The sequence below is a fragment of the Anomaloglossus baeobatrachus genome, chromosome 2 (genome assembly GCF_048569485.1).
Source record: "Anomaloglossus baeobatrachus isolate aAnoBae1 chromosome 2, aAnoBae1.hap1, whole genome shotgun sequence".
Classification (NCBI taxonomy): Eukaryota; Metazoa; Chordata; class Amphibia; order Anura; family Aromobatidae; genus Anomaloglossus; species Anomaloglossus baeobatrachus.
In genome coordinates this window covers 275,334,399-275,354,988 of record NC_134354.1, presented here as the reverse complement: position 1 = coordinate 275,354,988, position 20,590 = coordinate 275,334,399, and the positions used below count along the sequence as shown (strand labels likewise).

At 48.0% G+C, this 20,590-nt stretch overlaps 1 protein-coding gene across 4 annotated transcripts in view; it reads right to left on the bottom strand.

The window, feature by feature from the left end:
* The window catches only part of LOC142289842 (presenilin-associated rhomboid-like protein, mitochondrial), a 134,532-nt gene that overhangs the window by 96,444 nt on the left and 17,498 nt on the right, over positions 1 to 20,590 (bottom strand). For 2 of the 4 annotated variants that reach the window (XM_075333784.1, XM_075333783.1), the window contains one exon: positions 9,430 to 9,575. The exons of the other annotated variants lie outside the window; for them this stretch is intronic. The gene's annotated coding sequence lies outside the window, so the exon portion shown is untranslated. The remainder of the gene's footprint in view (positions 1 to 9,429; positions 9,576 to 20,590) is intronic. 4 annotated transcript variants of the gene reach the window in all.

Genomic DNA, 20,590 nt, shown 5'->3' with positions numbered 1-20,590 from the left:
ACCTGAATTGGTTGTCTCCTGTTCTTGTAGGAGATCCTCTAAAGTCTGAATTCAGAGCCTCCTTTTCCAACTCACTCTCAACGTCCATTGTGTTCCTGTGATGGAGTCTTCTCAGCATCACCTTTCTTGCAAAGAGATTAATATCTTTGTGTGCTGAAAATAGATTAAAATTATTAGTCGGTGAAAAAGACAGACCTAAAGACAGTACCTCCAACTGGGCCTCTGTAAGGACACGAGTAGACAAATTAATGACCTGTAGCTGGTTAGAGACACACCTACGGGGTTTCTTCCAGGATGCCTGTTGTCTATTTCGGCCATTTTTGACTCTTGCTCCAACACTCTGGTCCACGTCCAGTGTTGTCACGCTCCCCGTGTCCCAGCACCACTCCTTACCCACTGATCCAGTCCATGTGTCCACCAGTCATGGCTGCCGCTCCCGCTCTTGCTCCCCTGAGTCCTGTTCCTGGGCTCAGGAGTCTGATTCTGACTAATGTTCTGTATAGGACCGGGCCGCGCCCACTCACCTGGTCTTATAGCCCCAGCACTGCTGCAACAGGAAATGACCTGAGGCTGTGCTGAGTATATAAGACTGGCCTCTCCATGTGGGCGGGGCCTGATCATCGCTTGTGTTTCTATGCCTTGTCTTGTGAGCTAAGTGCTCAGGTCTTTGTTCCTGTTTCCTATTCCTGCCTTAAAGTACGCTGTGACCTTAGTGACCTGGTCCTGTCTTTGCTTCCTGATACCTGCACCCGTTCCTGCCACGTTAGTGCTCCAGCTACCGTGTACCCTGCCCTCCAGGTGGGGTGCTCAGTCCAGTGAATCCACCTCCTGGACCTACCAGTCCTCCCCGGCCCTCACAGTATGATCAGGCCATGGATCCCGCTGGAGCACAGGCCATGGATCCCGCTGAAGCACAGAAATCAGAGCTGGCTGAGCTGCCCCAGGAGCTGGCACAACAGCGTGAAACCCTGAACCGGATGCTGAAATTCTTGGCGTCCGTTGACCACCGGTTGTATACGCTGCAGACCGCCGCCTCGTCCACGCAGCAACCAGTCTCCAGGTCTGAACCAGGTTCCTCCACAGCCTCGCAACTTCGCCTTGCTGCTCCGCCTCGCTACGCAGGGGATCCCAAGTCCTGCCGCGGCTTCCTGAACCAGTGCTCCCTGCACTTCCAGTTGCTCCCGCACTTGTTCGCCTCAGACCAGGCCAAGGTGGCGTTCCTGATGTCACACCTGGAAGGTGAAGCCCTGGCCTGGATTAACCCCCTGTGGGAGAACGAGGACCCGATGATCACCGACATCCAGGAGTTCCTGCAAGCCTTCAGGGGCACCTTTGACGAACCCGGATGAACTACCGCAGTGACCTCTACGCTCCTCCGGCTACGCCAAGGGACCCAAACAGTCGGCCAGTATGCCATACAGTTCCGCACGCTCGCTTTGGAGCTGGGCTGGAACAATGAGGCCTTAACGGCGGCCTTTTGGGAGGGTCTCTCTGGACGCATCAAAGACGAACTCGCCGGCCGGGACGTTCCCCGCACCTTGGACGCTTTGATTTCCCTGGCCACTCGGATTGACCTCCGTTTTCAGGAGCGTGCCCAGGAGGTAGTCCGGGAGAAGCGACCACCTTGCCACGCCTTGCCCCCGCAGAGACCTACCGCACCCTCGTCCCTGCCTTTCTGCGAATCATCGCCAGAACCCATGCAAGTGGACCGTCTGACCCAAGCCAAGCAACGCCGTGCAGAACGGCTCACCCGGGGCCTGTGCTTCTATTGTGGAGACGGTTCACATATGCTTCGTTCTTGCCCGGAGAAACCAGGTAGACCCCAGGTCCAAGGGATGGTGGGAACCGCCACCCTTGCCACCGAAATCCCTTTGGTTCCAGTTAAACAGACTGTCCGGGTGACGACAGAGGGGACCCGGTTTTCAGCTGAGGCCCACATCGATTCTGGGGCAGCAGGCAACTTTATCCACCAGGCCACGGTAGACAAATACCAGGTCCCTGTCACCCCGCTGAAGAAGCCTCTCTGGTTCGCCTCTGTAGACGGCAAACCGCTCTACGAACCTGTCCGGTTTACTACCAAGCCCGTGAGCCTCCAGGTTGGCACTTCGCATACGGAGACCATCGCCTTCTATGTGATCCCGAGGATGGCTCCTGAGCTCCTGTTGGGCCTGCCCTGGCTGAAACTCCATGACCCTGTTATTAGTTGGCGCTCTGGTGCGATTACCCGCTGGAGTCCCATGTGTCATGACCACTGCCTACAGCCTGTTCCTCGGTCCCTGTCACCTGAATCGTTGGAACCACCGACCCCTGAAGAAGAGACGACGCTATCCAGTGTCGTTCCATCGTCCCCAGTCTCTGAGACCTTGATTCCACCATCTTCTGGAGATGAGACTTTGACTCCACCGGCTGCCCAGGATAAGACATTGTATGATTCCCGGTCCGAGACGCCCGATTCGGTCGTCCAAGATTCCAGTCCTGCTTCTGACTGTCCTTCCCTTTCCGTTGCCTCCCTTGCCGCTGACATGGGTTCCCCGATACGGGACATAGTGGCCATGAAAACGGTCCGGGGTAAGCAGTCCTTCCTGGTCGATTGGGTGGATTGCGGTCCTGAGGCCCGGTCCTGGTTGTCCCGGAAGTACGTTGCTGCTCCTCTTCGGTGTGCCTTCATGTCTCGGCGGAGGAGAGGGGGGCTTCAAGGTGGGGGTACTGTCACGCTACCCGTGTCCCAGCACCACTCCTTACCCACTGATCCAGTCCACGTGTCCACCAGTCATGGCTACCGCTCCCGCTCTTGCTCCCCTGAGTCCTGTTCCTGGGCTCAGGAGTCTGATTCTGACTAATGTTCTGTATAGGACCGGGCCGCGCCCACTCACCTGGTCTTATAGCCCCAGCACTGCTGCAACAGGAAATGACCTGAGGCTGTGCTGAGTATATAAGACTGGCCTCTCCATGTGGGCGGGGCCTGATCATCGCTTGTGTTTCTATGCCTTGTCTTGTGAGCTAAGTGCTCAGGTCTTTGTTCCTGTTTCCTATTCCTGCCTTAAAGTACGCTGTGACCTTAGTGACCTGGTCCTGTCTTTGCTTCCTGATACCTGCACCCGTTCCTGCCACGTTAGTGCTCCAGCTACCGTGTACCCTGCCCTCCAGGTGGGGTGCTCGGTCCAGTGGATCCACCTCCTGGGCCTACCAGTCCTCCCCTGCCCTCACAAGTGTCCCGCCAGAGGCCCCGGAGGAGGAATCATCTCCGGAAGTATGAGAGTGAGTTGATGAGGATCTTTCACGTGAAGAGAGATCAGGTCCAGTTTTGCCACGCCCCCTATTCTGTCCAGACCGCAACTTATATGCCCGTGATGTGGAATAGTCTGTAATGTCCCTGTTCAATTTTTTAAGTTTGTACTCTTTAATATCCTTCTAAAGTTTAGACAATTATTGCTCTATTTCCTCATTAAGTTTGGATACAAACTCAGAAGAGCATTTTTCCTTTAGGGACTTCTCAATGTCCTCTAACTCAGACTCCATTTTGGCTAGAGATTGACTATTATGATCCCTTAATAGGGATAAGAAACCTTTAGAACAGGTCTGGGCCAGGTCTTCCCATTTGTTCACAAACTCTTCGTCATCAATGACAAATGATGGGAAGACCTGGATCCTCAGACCACGTGGGACCATATCCCTTTCAATATACTTAGTAAGTAACGCCTTATTCCAAGATAAACGTAGGCATTTTTTCAAAAGTTCCTTATATTTAGGTACTAAAATCTCATGAGGGCTGCAACCACCATTATCAACACCAGAACCACCATTTTCTTTTAGAAAATCCTCAAATTTGTCAAGCCATACTCGGTCTCTGGTCCTAAAGTTTAGTTTAGATCTGATTTATCTGCCACCCGTCCTTGCACTATGAGATTGATCCATTGAAGATTTCTATTTTGGATGACTTTGCCCTTTATATTATGAATGAAGAACAGGATGGACACTGCTACTGGTTCGGAGTTGATACAGAATACTTCTTCATATAATATTGTATAATGTGGCACAAAAAATCTCTGTTTTTCTTTCTTTCTACTTTCTGCCTTTTTATGGCAGCTCTCACCTATTTCTATCTATTATCATCAGTGTCCGTTGTACACGTTACCCCGATTTACTACCATCACTTACCATTTCTTGCATTCCCTGGGCACGTCATCCCTCTGTACGCGTGCGCTGCTGGCCCCTGCGTCATCACCGGCTGGGTGTCGTCTTGGTGGCGCCGGCGCATGCGCGGGATCAGAATGACGCGTCTCCGCTCCCACGCATGCGCTGTGTCTGTCTGACGGCTCCCCCACCCGCGTTGACGCGGCGGACAACTGCGCATGCGTCAACTAATGCGATGACGTGGGCGGAAGTGTATAGGGCGGCAGATTTAAAAACACACTCTCAGCAAAGCGCTTATATCCTCTCTCCCTCCCTGATGAAGCTAATGGGGTGCACAGGCTCCCTTATAGCGAAACACGTGTTGGTGGGTTAGGGGGAACTCTTCTCCTTAGGACCTGGCTGCCTGGGCTTTTGCTATTTCGATCTCTGCACGACTGCACTTTACTGGTAGGTGCTTCCACCTAATAATGGCTATTATGCCCCTTGAGTTAGGCTATTTATGCATGTGACACTTTAATAATCTTTGGCATGCAGGCACCCTATTAAGGAAATATATGCACTGACACTTTAATATAGCATCCTGCCTGCAGCCTTTACATCTTTTACTTCACTTGCATCCATTACCTTCCTGTACCTATCTTTTTCTATCAGACCAATGCAAAATACGTGCCTGCACCCAGCTCCCATGCTTGTATGTTTTTAAATCACTTCAACATTTTTATGTACATTCACCTGAACCCCCTTTGTTCCCCCTTTTTTTGACAATAAAATATTTGCACTCTTCATTCCTATTTTCTCCTGTTTATTATATGTTTCTATGGAATTTGTGCTTGCGGTATGTGACCCACGGGTGGCACTTTGACCGCAGATATGATTAGTATGGTATCATGGAGTTTTTCTAACTTAATTCTATGTTTATCTGTGTTTTTCACAGTTACCTCCATAACCGAAATGGACTTTAGGGCCAGAGACCGAGTATGGCTCGACAAATTTGAGGATTTTCTAAAAGAAAATGGTGGTTCTGGTGTTGATAATGGTGGTTGCAGCCCTCATGAGATTTTAGTACCTAAATATAAGGAACTTTTGAAAAAACGCCTACGTTTATCTTGGAATAAGGCGTTACTTACTAAGTATATTGAAAGGGATATGGTCCCACGTGGTCTGAGGATCCATGTCTTCCCATCATTTGTCATTGATGACGAAGAGTTTGTGAACAAATGGGAAGACCTGGCCCAGACCTGTTCTAAAGGTTTCTTATCCCTATTAAGGGATCATAATAGTCAATCTCTAGCCAAAATGGAGTCTGAGTTATAGGACATTGAGAAGTCCCTAAAGGAAAAATGCTCTTCTGAGTTTGTATCCAAACTTAATGAGGAAATAGAGCAAGAATTGTCTAAACTTGAGAAGGATATTAAAGAGTACAAACTTAAAAAATTGAACAGGGACATTACAGACTATTCCACATCACGGGCATATAAGTGGCGGTCTGGACAGAATAGGGGGCGTGGCAAAACTGGACCTGATCTTTCTTCACGTGATAGATCCTCATCAACTCACTCTCATACTTCCGGAGATGATTCCTCCTCCGGGGCCTCTGGCGGGACACTGGACGTGGACCAGAGTGTTGGAGCAAGAGTCAAAAATGGCCGAAATAGACAACAGGCATCCTGGAAGAAACCCCGTAGGTGTGTCTCTAACCAGCTACAGGTCATTAATTTGTCTACCCGTGTCCTTACAGAGGCCCAGTTGGAGGTACTGTCTTTAGGTCTGTCTTTTTCACCGACTAATAATTTTAATCTATTTTCAGCACCCAAAGATATTAATCTCTTTGCAAGAAAGGTGATGCTGAGAAGACTGCATCACAGGAACACAATGGACGTTGAGAGTGAGTTGGAAAAGCAGGCTCTGAATTCAGGCTTTAGAGGATCTCCTACAAGAACAGGAGACAACCAATTCAGGTGCGTTTCCCAAGGCACTTCTACCCAGATCAACCAGGTTTCCCCCCTTGTCCCTCTGCCCGGCGATTGACATCTTTACCAGGCTCGTCATGAATGATTTTAAAAAAAATCTCCACAAGAAGGAGATTTGATAATCTCACACACAGACATCGACGGGCCTTGGAGGAATTAAAATCATATAAGGATGTTGTCATTAAGGCCGCGGACAAGGGGGGAAACATAGTGATCTGGGCTGTCGATAAATATAAGAGGGAGGCTTTACGCCAGCTGAGGGATAGGGATACTTATACTAAGCTCTCACATAGCCCTTTGTCTTCCTTTATTCCTTTACCAAGGAATTGACACGTATCCTGGAGGCGGCGCTTGAGAAGGGCATCATCACCAAAAAGATGATGGAGGGACTTCTCAATACATCCTCAAAAGTACCAACTTTATATTTTTTACCTAAAATTCACAAAGATGCTGTCAGTCCTCCGGGGCGTCCGATTGTGTCCGGCATAGAGGGGTTGTGTGAACCAATCTGTAAGTTCATAGATTACTATCTAAAATCCATTGTTGAGACACTCCCCTCTTATGTTAAGGACACTACGGACGTCCTTAACAGGATTGATGGCATTTTTGTGGAAGAGGATGTCCTCATAGTGACGGCAGACATCGAAAGCCTATATACCAGCATTGGACATGAGGATGGCCTGGCAGCGGTTCGCTTCTTCCTTGGGATGGACAGTCGGTGTGGCAGGATGGGGGATTCGATTATCGAGTTGCTCCACTTTGCCCTCGCTCACAATTTTTTTCTTTTTAAAGATCAATTCTATCTTCAGAGGCGGGGCACTGCGATGGGCGCGGCCTGTGCGCCTTCGTACGCCAACCTCTTCCTGGGTTTCTGGGAGAGGTTGGTTTTTGGTGACTGAGGCGCTGGGGCTAGCGCCCATGTGCAGTGCTGGCTAAGATACCTTGACGACGTTTTAATTTTTTGGCAGGGCACTGTGGAGCAACTCGAATTCTTTATGGAGCAACTTAATCACAATGATTTTAACATCAGACTTACTTACAAGCATAGCAGCAGCTGCATTGACTTCTTGGATATCAAAATTGAAGTGGGCCCGGATTGTCTTATTCAAACTGACGTTTTCCGTAAAGGCACTTCTGTCAAAGCACTGCTGCATGCTTCATCTGCTCATACCCCCTCCACTATCCGGGCCATACCGACTGGTCAATTCCTAAGGATGAGGCAGATCTGCTCGTCGGACCAAAAATTTGAAGCCCAATCCCTGGATCTCAAGCGCCGTTTCCATGACCGTGGCTATAGTAACAGAGCCATCAAAAGGGGCTATGTGAGAGCTAGAAAGACACCCAGAACTCAGCTCCTCTCGTACACGACTAAAAAGGAACCTCTAGAGCCTGAATTGAGATTTATCGGGACGTTCAATCATGAGTGGGGTGCCATGAAGGACATTTTAAACAGGCATTGGCCTGTTCTTTTATCAGACCCCATTCTATCGGACGTCCTGACTGACACCCCACTCATGACGGCACGACGTTCCCGTAATCTCAAAGATATTTTAGTGAATAGCCACTATGTCCCTCTTGTCCATAATCCTTTTAGTACTGGCCCCTCTCTAACAGGCTGCTACAAATGTGGACATTGTATGGCCTGTAGAAACATAATTCGGACTAGGACCTTTCTGTCCTCAGATGGAGTGAGACGCTTTGATATAAGGAGATACATCAACTGCGGCACTACATATGTGGTATACTATGCCACATGTCCGTGCTCCCTGATCTATGTGGGGCTCACCTCCGGTGAGCTCCGCATCAGGGTCAGGGAGCACGTACGTCACATTGAGGCTGCTAGATCCGCTGATGACAATACCTTTTTAAAGACCATCCCACGACATTTCAAGGCGTTTCACTCCTGTGACTCCTCTGGGTTGAAAATAAGGGGTATTGACGTGGTGAGTGGTGGATCCAGAGGTGGTGACCTCAAAAAAAGGTTGGCCCAATGTGAGGCCCGATGGATCAGCACCCTCGACACGTTGGTCCCCAAGGGACTGAACGAAACTATTAGTTTTGCACCATTTTTGTATTATAGCTGCTCACCTTTATCAAACCTCATGCATATCCGTTTTTATGGTTTGAATTTTTTTTTCCTATTTTCCTGTCCCCCTTGGCATAAGCGCATTTTATGCTTTGTATTAAAAGTGTTATACTTTCTTTTGTTTAGTTTAGATCTGATTCATCTGCCACCCGTCCTTGCACTATGAGATTGATCCATTGAAGATTTCTATTTTGGATGACTTTGCCCTTTATGTTATGAATGAAGAACAGGATGGACACTGCTACTGGTCCGGAGTTGATACAGAATACTTCTTCATATAATATTGTATAATGTGGCACAAAAAAATCTATTTTTTTCTTTCTTTCTACTTTCTGCCTTTTCATGGCAGCTCTGACCTATTTCTATCTATTATCATCAGTGTCCGTTGTACACGTTACCCCGATTTACTTCCATCACTTATCATTTCTTGCATTCCCTGGGCACGTCATCCCTCTGTACGCGTGCGCTGCTGTCCCCTGCGTCATCGCCGGCTGGATGCCGTCTTGGTGGCGCCGGCGCATGCACGGGATCAGAATGACGCGTCTCCACTCCTGCGCATGCGTTGTGTCTGTCTGACGGCTCCCCCGCCCGCGGTGACGTGGCGGACAACTGCGCATGCGTCAACTAACGCGATGACGTGGGCGGAAGTGTATAGGGCAGCAGATTTAAAAACACACTCAGCAAAGCGCTTATGTCCTCTCTCCCTCCCTGATGAAGCTAATGGGGTGCACAGGCTCCCTTATAGCGAAACACGTGTTGGTGGGTTAGGGGGAACTCTTCTCCTTGGTACCTGGCTGCCTGGGCTTTTGCTATTTCGATCTCTGCACGACTGCACTTTACTGGTAGGTGCTTCCACCTAATAATGGCTATTATGCCCCTTGAGTTAGGCTATTTATGCATGTGACACTTTAATAATCTTTGGCATGCAGGCACCCTATTAAGGAGTTATATGCACTGACACTTTAATATAGCATCCTGCCTGCAGCCTTTACATCTTTTACTTCACTTGCATCCATTACCTTCCTGTACCTATCTTTTTTCTATCAGACCAATGCAAAATACGTGCCTGCACCCCGCTCCCATGCTTGTATGTTTTTAAATCACTTCAACGTTTTTATGTACATTCACCTGAACCCCCTTTGTTCCCCCTTTTTTTTGACAATAAAATATTTGCACTCTTCATTCCTATTTTCTCCTGTTTATTATAAGCATCACAAATAAACATTTACATGCAGGTACCTTATAGATGACATCTTCTTTGATCTGAGTTGTTCTCGTCCCTTATGTTTCACCATAGTACAGACGCCATGATGAGGTTTCGTGCCCACTGTTTGTCTCTGAAGACCTCCCTCTTTATTCTTCAGCAGCACTTCCCCACACAGCACCTTTAAAAAATAAAAGTATCATTATACTGCCCCAAAAATATAAATATCTCCCATGATGTGCCCCTGAATAAATAATCGCTGTGCTTCCTTCACAAAATATCTCCACCCACATACACACTGCCCCTCTCCAAAATATTATAGGCGCTCACACACACACACACACACACACACACACACACACACACACACACACACACACACACACTACCCCTCTCCATAATATTATACCCCTACACACACACTGCCCCCACTATAATATTATACCCCCCATATACACAAACTGCCACTCTCCAAAATATTATATCCCCACACACATATACTGCCCCCTCCATAATATTATACCATTATACCCCCATATACATACACTGCCCCTCTCCAAAATATTATATCCCCCCCCCACATACACACACACACACACATACTACCCCCTCCATAATATTATACCCCCATATACACACACTGCCCCTCTCCAAAATATTATACCCCCCATATACACACACTGCCTCTCTCCAAAATATTATATCCCCCCCACATACACACTGCCCCTCTCCAAATTATTATACTCCCCATAGATATATATACATACATAAATATGTGTTGCCCGGGGATCGGGGGGGTACTCAGATCCGGGCCACGAGGTCACTTCTGTGGGTATCACGGTAGCGTGACCCGGTCTGTGATCCCAGGCTCCACAGTAAAAGGGGGTTTGGTAAGGGAGATTGTCCGTGACGCCACCCACGGTTGTGGTGATTGTGTGGACACCACCGCTGCTCTTTATGGGGATCCCGGGAGCGGTGACAGGGAGCAGCTGAGTTGGTGATTCTCCCCTCCGTGGGTAGGGGGTTGGTTGTCCCGGGGCCCGGTGATGGGGTTAGCAGGGAGCAGGGCGCAGTGCTGTGGTGTGGTGCCCGAGGGCACGGGCGTATTCACAAGTATTCCACACAGAGTCACTGGTAAACTAGGAATTGCCGGTGTCCGCAGCCTTCGGTACGGGGTGTTAGTGTCCCACACACGGTGCAGCAGCTCCTGTTGTTCTTTCCCTGCAGCCAGGTGCCTTTCTCTCCACTCTCTTTCTCCTTCTCCTCAGCCGGGAACGGGGAATACACTCCCCTGCAGTGATCCGGGTCACCCAGGTACCGGGGGGCCACTACCCTGCCCGGCTACCTCTGGCCCCTTCCTCACTCACAGCCTGTCCCGGCCCTCTCGGAGCATGCTTCACCATCAGCTTGGTAGCTACAACTCCAGACTCCTCTTCTGTCTGCCTCTCCTTACACTCTGCTCCAGCCCCTCCCCTCTGCTCTGCTTTTCTCTTACACTGGGGGCTGTGGTTTGTCCTGCTGCACCGGTGTGAGATCAGATTACCAAGGAGGATTAACTCTTTCTGTGACAACCTGGCTTTGCCAGGGCGTCACACATACATACATACATACATACATACATACATACATACATACACACACACACACACACACACACACACACACACACACACACACACACACTGCCGTTATGTAAAATATCCCCCCCCTCACACACACTGCCCCTCTGGATAAAGTACTCCCCCTCCCCACACTACCTCTTGCAAAGCTATGTCCCATTCACAAATGTTCCCCCGTTATTTGCCCTACTCCCCTCCTCACTCACCTACAGCGAGTACACATTCCATCTTTGGCTCCTCCACTGAGCTCTTACTGCTATCCGACGTGTCTCAGCAGTGCCCACAGCAGTGTGATGACGTCAGCAAGTTGCGGATTTCATCACGTTGTTGCACGTCGGAGCCCCGGGCCCGGCGCTGTCACTGATTAAATGTATTTATGTCTGAGAAATGCAAACACATTTGAACAGGAAGGAGGAAGCCGCGGTCACCGGTGCTTTCCTCAGTAGTACGCCAGGCACAGGATCTCACTAAACAGCAGGGCCGGGGCGCAACAGCACAGCGCGCTGCCACCGGCTGCTTTCAGTGACGCTACTGCACGCAAGGCAAATTAATGCGGCCCGGTGTGCTGACTGCTGAGGAGAACGGTGGTAACTGTAGATTGAGCGGCCCACTACAGGCACCAGCCCACTACAGGGACCAGCCCTTCTGGCATTTGCCATAATTGCCCTATGGCCAGTCCGGTCCTGCTCCTGACTCCGGAAGGGTTTCGTTGTGATAGTGCAGTGTTCCATCAGAGCAAGCTTTTTTTCCCGGACACTGCCATTTTGATATTGACCTGGCCTTTGTATCATGCTCTTATTTTTCTGTAATAATTGTCCTGAAGAAGGAGGCTGCGTCCTCCGAAATGCGTAAAAACCTGCTTGAATAAAAGAGAAATTAATCAACTTCTGGATGTTTGATGTCAGCACGGCATATCCCGGTTTCCTTCTTCCACATCTGTAACTTATCAGCCATGGCATTTATAGTGTTTAAGAAGGAGATCATGGCTTACAAAACAGAAGTATTATACATGGCTGTGTTAGTTAATAAACAATGTAACGGTCATAGCAGGTCCTAGAGAGTTAGGCTATGTTCACACACTGCATCTATTCTAACCACAAAGATGCAGCCTTTTTGGCCCAAAAAACGCACCTGCGGCAAAAACGCATGCGTTTTTGACATGTTTGACGCATTTTTGCCGTGTTTTTACCGCATTTTAACCCAATGCACTTTTTTACGTCAAATCTATTGACTGGAAGGGCTCAAAAATGCTGGAAAAATGCAAAAAGAATTGACATACTGCATCTTCAAAAATGCAGCCAAAGAAAAATGCACTGTGTAGACAGCAAATCAGAAATCTCATAGACTTTGCTGAGAGAAGGAAATGCATGCATTTAGGCCCCTTTCCATGTTTAAACTACGTGTGACATCCGTGTGACTGGTATCGGTAAAAAATGCATGATACTGAAATGAATGTTTTCCTATCATCACGACAGCACCCACTTGAGAGAGGGATCCGCCCCTTCAGGACAGGAAACCTACAGATAAAAAAGGGCGGTCCCTCTCCCTCATCAGTTGGTTTCCTGTCCTGATGGATCGGAACCTATAGGTACCTGGGCTCCAGTAGTGTCCGTGCGGTTTCTGAGGGAACGGGCGGAGCTCTGGGTCTGGAGGCACGGTTGGTGGAGTTCCCGTGGTGGACTTCTCCCTCCTAGTGTAGCTGCGTTGGTTGGCTCTGGTTCAGGTGAGGCCGCCAGGGAAACCACGTCTGTGGGAGGATAAGTGCTGCTTTCCTCATGGCCGCCCGGTGAATGCACGTGGTTCCCGGGTTGATATGGTGCGCAGTCAGGCACGGTGCGCTCCCTGCTGCATTGCGCGTGTGTCTGTGCTGACACTTCCAGGTTGCGCCTAGCGGCCGTGCACGCGCGGGGAGAGTGACCCGGATTTGCCTGGCTGCGCGTGTGTACACTGGATGGTCACCACAGCAGTAACCCGGAAGTGTATGGGAGCACTTCCAGGGTATCGGATCCGGAGGAGGCGACACTAGAGGGGGCTGTGGGGTCCTCCACCTTTAAAATGGAGTTGAACCCTGACAGAGTGGTGCTTGCTCCGGCCCTCTCCAGCTATGGACAGCCCGCAATCACCCCCATCCCAGGATACTACTCGGAAACCGTCCCAATGCAAGAGAAAGAGCTGCAGTACAGAGAATCACTCCAGAGGTACTACTGCAGGTCGCAAGAGGAAGGAGGATCATGGAAATCTCAGTTCTCAACCCTCTAAAGTCCGCCAGACGATCGCCTCGTCTCCGCCTCCAGCTCTGGTATCCGTCTTTCTTGCTATGGGTGATTGATCTTTGTGAATGTACTCCAAGAGCTAATGTCCCCCATTTTGTCTCTAACTGTGTTTAGGTACATAGGAAGTGTTCCGCCAAGCAGAAAAATAAGGAATGTCCTTTGTGTGCCCAGTTCTTATCAAAAAAGGCTATGTGAGCCCTGTATCAAGCAGACTGTACGGGAAGAAGCCCCTAGATTCTATCTCCCAGCAGCAGATCTTAGGGAACTTATCTGCACTGAAGTTCAGTCATCCTCAAAATCGTTAAAAGGGTCGAAAAAGTGTAGGAAACAAATTGCTCGCCCTGAATCCTTCTCAGCCCTTAGTTCTGAAAACGGGTGGGACGTTTCCTCCTTTGACGGTTCTTCCTCCTCAGATGAAGGAGGGAATTCGTGCTTTCCTCTGGAGGCGATGGATGGCCTTGTCAAGGCTGTTCGCTGCACCATGGGGATTCAGGATACCAAACCTACTAAGTGCACTGAGGATACTATGTTCGCAGGGTTATCTCAAAAGAAACGTAAATCCTTTCCAGTGAACGACACGATTAAAGCCCTAATCAGAAAAGAGTGGCAGAAGCAGGATTCTTCCATCCTCTTCTAAAAGAAGATATCCCTTTGATGATGATGACCTCTCACAATGGTGTAAAGTGCCTAAAGTGGATGTGGCTGTTGCAAAATCTTCTCTGAAGGATCCCCTTGACAGAAAATCTGATACTTACCTGAAAAGAACCTGGGAAGCCTTGGCTGGAGCACTTAAGCCTGCCATTTCGGCAACTTGCACAGCAAGGTCACTGTCGATATGGGTAGACCAGCTAGAAAAGCAAATTAAATCTGGTTCTTCTAGAGAAAAGTTACTCTTGTCCATTCCACTCCTGAAGGACGCAGCGGCCTACCTTGCTGACGCCTCTGCAGATTCCGTACGTTTGGCGGCCCGATCTGCGGGATCATCTAATGCTGCTTGACGCACACTGTGGTTGAAATCATGGAAGGGGGACACGTCTTCAAAAACAAAATTGTGAACACTCCCTTGTCAGGGTGAGTTTCTTTTTGGAGCAGAATTAGACGACATTCTAACTAAAGCAGGGGACAATAAGAAGGGTTTCCCTAATACAAACATTCCTACCTTTAGGAAATCCTACAAAAAGTGTCAATTCCAGCCCAACAGGTCAGAGCGCCGGGAAAAATATGACTCTCGCACGTCAGATTCCAAGGGTTCCCTGTTTGGTGGCACATCATTCAGGGGAAAGCAACAAACAGTAACATTGACCTCCCTGTGGGAGGTAGACTCCGCTTCTACAGTACCATCTGGAAGACCATTACATGTAGCTCCATCATCAATGTCATCTCTGAAAGTCTTCATTTAGAATTGACTTCCATACCTCCACAATCCTTTGTTTTAACCCCTTCTAGGAAAACATCAGAACAACATACCGCTTTAGTGACTGAAATCCTCACTCTAGTCTCAAAACGGGTCCTAGTTGAAGTCCCTGCCCATCAAAGGGGCCAAGGTTTCTACTCTCCTCTTTTTCTGGTTACAAAACCAGATGGCTCTTACAGAACAATAATCAATCTAAAAAAACTGAACCTCTTCTTAAAATACCGACCATTTAAAATGGAGTCAATCCAGTCAGTCACGAAATTCCTTTTCCCCAATTGTTACATGTCAGTCTTAGGGGTACGTTACATGCTGCGACATCGCTGCCAATATATCGTCGGGCTCACGCCGTTAGTGACGCACATCCGGCGCCGGTAGCGACATCGCAGCATGTAACACAAATGAGCGACGATCAACGAGCGCAAAAATGTGCAAAATTGTTGCTCGTTGACACGTCATTCATTTCCATAATATCGTTGCTGCTGCAGGTACAATGTGGTGTGTCGTTCCTGCGGCAACACACATCGCTATTTGTGATGCCGCTGGAACGACAAACATCTCCTTACCTGCGTCCACCGGAAAAGGAGGAAGGAAGGAGGTGGGCGGGATGTTCCGGCCGCTCATCTCCTCCCCTCCTTTTTTATTGGGCGGCAGTTCAGTGACGCTGCTGTGACATCACTGTGACGCTGAACGAACCGCCCCCTTAGAAAGGAGGCGGTTCGCCGGTCACAGAGATGACGCAGAGCAGGTATGGGGCGTGTGACGCTGCTGTAACAATAATGTTCGCTACAGCAGCGATCACCACATATCGGCCGTGAGACAGAGGGCGGGTGCAATCGCGCTCGACATCGCTAGCAAATGCTAGCGATGTCACAGCGTGTAAAGCCCGCCTTAGACTTAAAAGATGCGTACTATCACATTCCTGTCCACCCGCGTCATCAAAAATATTTAAGGGTTGCTGTCTTAATGAATAACTCAATAAGACATTTTCAGTTTGTAACTATGCCCTATAACTTGTAACTTTGTAACTATTACAGCGCCGCACAATCAGCTCTACCCTCACCTACTGTATCCTCACCTATCCCTTGTAGACTGTGAGCCCTCGCGGGCAGGGACCTCTCTCCTCCTGTACCTGTCTGTGTCTTGTACGGTTTATGATTATTGTACTTGTCCCTATTATGTATACCCCTTTCACATGTAAAGCGCCATGGAATTGATGGCGCTATAATAATAATAAATAATAATAATAACAATAATAATAATGCCCTTCGGAGTTTCACTTGCTCCTCGTATTTTCACGAAGATTATGTCAGAAGTCACAGCACACTTAAGGGAATGTCAGACCCTGATAATCCCTTATTTAGACGATCTCCTGATAGTGGGTAAAACGGCAAATGAATGTGCAACTTTCCTTAATCACACTATGTCTACCCTTCAGCGGCTGGGAAGGATTCTGAATCTACAAAAATCCAAGCTAACCCCAACTACCTTTCATTCTTTGCTAGGCATGTTGCTGGATTCTCGTCAACAATGCTGTTTTCTTCCAGGCGAAAAAAATCCATAGAAAAATACAACAAGTAGAGGTGCATACGGATCCCTGAGGGTCGCGATGTCCTTGTTAGGCTCCATGACATCTTGTATCCTGGCAGTTCCCTGGGCACAACTCCACACCAGGACTCTGCAATGGGAGGTCTTGTTGGCAACAAAAACTCTCTGTGGTGCTCTGAATTCCAGTCTGACACTGACCAGAGCTGCACAGGATTCCCTTGTTTGGTGGATGACAGAGACCAACCTGACCACCAGCAAACTGTGGCACATTCATCCTACCAATATAGTGACGACAGACGCCAGCCCTTGGGGGTGGGGGGCTCACTTGGGGGACACTGTAGCACACGGTCTCTGGTCTCACCGAGAAAGACACTCTTCCTCCAACTTCAAGGAACTTCTAGCGGTCGAACAGGCTCTAGTGAGGTTCCTTCCTCTCCTACAACAGACCCATGTTCAAATCCTCTCCGACAATCAGACAGTAGTTTCCTATATCAAGCACCAAGGGGGAACACGGTCTGGTTCTCTCATGACGACAGCTGCCAGGATTTTGGATCTCGCCGAACAAAACCTTCTGTCCCTCTCATCCCTTCAAATCCGAGGGGTGGACAACGACAGAGCAGATTTTCTCAGCCGCCACACTCTCCACCAAGGGGAATGGAAATTGAACCGAGAAGTCTTTCTTCAGATTGTTCACTGGTGGGGCCATCCGGTGATAGATTTGTTTGCCACCAAAAGAAACAAGCAAGTGGAGCAATTCTGTTCTCTAAACAAAACAGACAACTTGACAGTTGTAGATGCCCTGCAGATACCCTGGACTTTCAGCCTTTCACCCGATGATTCAACTTCCAGTAGTTCTCAGGAAAATCAGAGAGGAACAGGCGAGGGTCATTATGATAGCACCCTTTTTGCCCAGGCGCCCTTGGTTCTCCCTTCTCACAAGCATGTTAGTTACAGACCCCTGGGTTCTCCCATCCAGACCTTTCCATCAAGGACCTTTCCATCATCCACACGTTAAGGGCTTGAACTTGACGGCATGGAATTTGAAAGGGAGTTGTTAGCCACACATGGGTTTTCCCATCAACTAAATACAACCCTTCTTCACAGTGGGAAACCTGTGACCAGGCAATATAGTCGAGTCTGGAGAAAATTCAAGAAATTTTCTCCTAACTCCTCTCCAGAGGTAGTTCCTATATCATCTATATTGGAGTTTCTCCAATCTGGTCGAGACATGGGTCTTTTCCTGAATACACTCAAAGTCCATATATCAGCTCTAGGGGCCCTCTACAATTCTAACATAGCTGGTAATAGATGGGTTACTGTTAAGGCGTGTGAACGCAGACAGCCGGTTCATATTCCCACTCCTCCCCCTTGGGATCTCAATCTGGTATTAGACGCCCTGACAGGGCCCCTCTTTGAACCCCTGCAGTTAGCTTCAGTTAAACTGATTTCCTTAAAAACCTTTCTGCTGGTTGCCTTAACCTCTGCTCGCTGCATTAGCGATATCCAGGCTCTATCCATTGATCTTCCGTATCTGAAGATCTTTCCCGACAAAATTATTCTTAAAACAGACCCTGCTTACATGCCCAAAGTAGCTTCCCATTTTCACAGAAGTCAGGAGATTGTTTTGTCTTCATTTTTTCCTACTCCAGTCACACCTGAGGAATATAGATACCATACCTTAGATGTACGAAATGTCTTACTTGAGTACATTGCTAGAACAGCCTCCTGGAGACACCATAGATCCTTGTTCGTATCCTTTCAAGGCCATAGGAAGGGGCATCAGGTGACAAAAAGCACGTTAGCAAGATGGGTGAGGAAGGCAATTTCTCTGGCATATACAGCTAAAGAAGAACCATTGCCACATAGTGTACAAGCTCATTCTACTCGGGCAATGGCATCATCCTGGGCTGAGAAGGCGGATGTCTCCATCACTCACATATGTAACGCTGCTACTTGGCCCTCGCCTTTTACATTCTATAATCACTATAGATTGGAACTATCCTCTGCTTCAGACCTTGCTTTCGGGAGATCAGTTCTGCAAGCGGTGGTCTCTCCCTAGGTGGCGGTATCTCTGAAAGTCTCTCAAGTGGGTGCTGTCGTGGCGATAGGAAAAGACTAAATTACTTACCGGTAATGGGATTTTCCGGAGTCCACGACAGCACCACCACACCCCACCCTTACAAATTTACTCACTCCCTTGGTGGATATGGTCCTTCTTTGGTTCTTTTATTATTGTGTCATACTAATCCATTGCGGTTCCTCTCACATGCTCTGAAATCAACTGATGAGGGAAAGGGACCGCCCTTTTTTATCTGTAGGTTTCCTGTCCTGAAGGGGCGGATCCCTCTCTCAAGTGGGTGCTGTCGTGGACTCCGGAAAATCCCATTACCGGTATGTAATTTAGTCTTTTTTTAATGTGTAAAAGATGGGGAAAGCCTGATAAATTATAGATAGATATAGACAGATAGATAGAACAGATAAAATAGATAGACGGAATAAATAAAATATATAGAGATATTAAGAAAGAACATAGAATAGAAAGAAAGAACAGATAGAATAGCTCAATAGATATAGAGATAGCTAGCTTGGCACGCTGTTTTACAGCATTTTGATTTTTTAATTTTAAAAAAGAAAAAAAAATGACCTGGGGGTCCCCCCAATTTTCATATCCAGCACAGGAACAGCAGCAGCTGTAATAATAATAATAATAATTATCTTTATTTCTATAGCGCCAACATATTCTGCAGCGCTTTACAACTCAGTTGCAGGCTGCAACCCTCAGCTCTCTGTTGTACCTTGGCTAGTTATTAAAAATAGAGGGGACCCCACGCTTATTTTTGAAATTTTTAGATTTTTTTTTTTTATTTAACAAAATATCGTGGGGTCCCCTCCATTTTTCCTAAAACCAGCCAAGGTACAGCAAGCAACTGGGAGCTGATATTATTAATGTGATGCCCTGGCCGGGCCAGGTAGTCACAAATAGGGCCCCGTCTGCATCCTGTTTGTGCATTAGATGTGTTGGCCTGGGCTAACTGGACTGGTTGCCCTTTTTTGCTGTGAGTACATTTTATAATACATTTTTGGGGGAGTTTTTAGCTCCTCTTTTTGTTGCTATTTTTGATATTTATCAGTGTAGGGACCCGCAAGCGTGAGGATTCGTGATGAGGATTGTGGGCTTCCGTACATTGGCCAATTTACAAACTAATACCTCACATATATTTTATATGTATTTTTTGCACTTTGACTATGCGGGGTGCAGCCGGGCCTCTTAATACGGCCGTGCATAGTGGAATTTCTGTCCCTTACGTGCTGCAGTGAGTAGTGTCCGGGTAACCCGCCTAATCTAATAGTAAGGGCGTGGTAATAGGTTGCTGGCTGGACACCATGCGCATACAAGTGTGAACAGTGCCCTATGCGCGCCACTGGTGTGCAATTTACCTTGCACCTGTGAAATGTCCATCATGTTGAGAGGCTTGTCTGCATCCTGTTTGTGCATTAGATGTGTTGGCCTGGGCTAACTGGACTGGTTGCCCTTTTTTGCTGTGAGTACATTTTATAATACATTTTTGGGGGAGTTTTTAGCTCCTCTTTTTGTTGCTATTTTAGATATAGAGATAGCTAGCTTGGCACGCTGTTTTACAGCATTTTGATTTTTTAATTTTAAAAAAGAAAAAAAAATGACCTGGGGGTCCCCCCAATTTTCATATCCAGCACAGGAACAGCAGCAGCTGTAATAATAATAATAATAATAATAATAATTATCTTTATTTCTATAGCGCCAACATATTCTGCAGCGCTTTACAATTCAGTTGCAGGCTGCAACCCTCAGCTCTCTGTTGTACCTTGGCTAGTTATTAAAAATAGAGGGGACCCCACGCTTATTTTTGAAATTTTTAAATTTTTTTTTTTATTTAACAAAATATCGTGGGGTCCCCTCCATTTTTCCTAAAACCAGCCAAGGTACAGCAAGCAACTGGGAGCTGATATTATTAATGTGATGCCCTGGCCGGGCCAGGTAGTCACAAATAGGGCCCCGCATTACACCTGTCCCTCATAGGTAACATAGGTAACATACAGCCAAACATTAAAACCCTAGTCACCCCCTCAGGGCTTGATGGACACACCACGGGGTGGAACCAGGTGGTTGGAAGACGCCCACCGAGGAGTCTCAGATAGCCTGGGATGGGAAAGTAAACAGTAAGCAGATAAGGTTTAGAGTTCAAGTTGGAGAGGTGTGCAGCTCCAGCAGAGGAGAGAAACCAATTTGAATAGGTTCCGGGGTAGGAGTCCTGGTACCTTTGGCTAGGAGGCAGACAGCGGTCTCTGTCTGCAGGAGCCGGGAAGA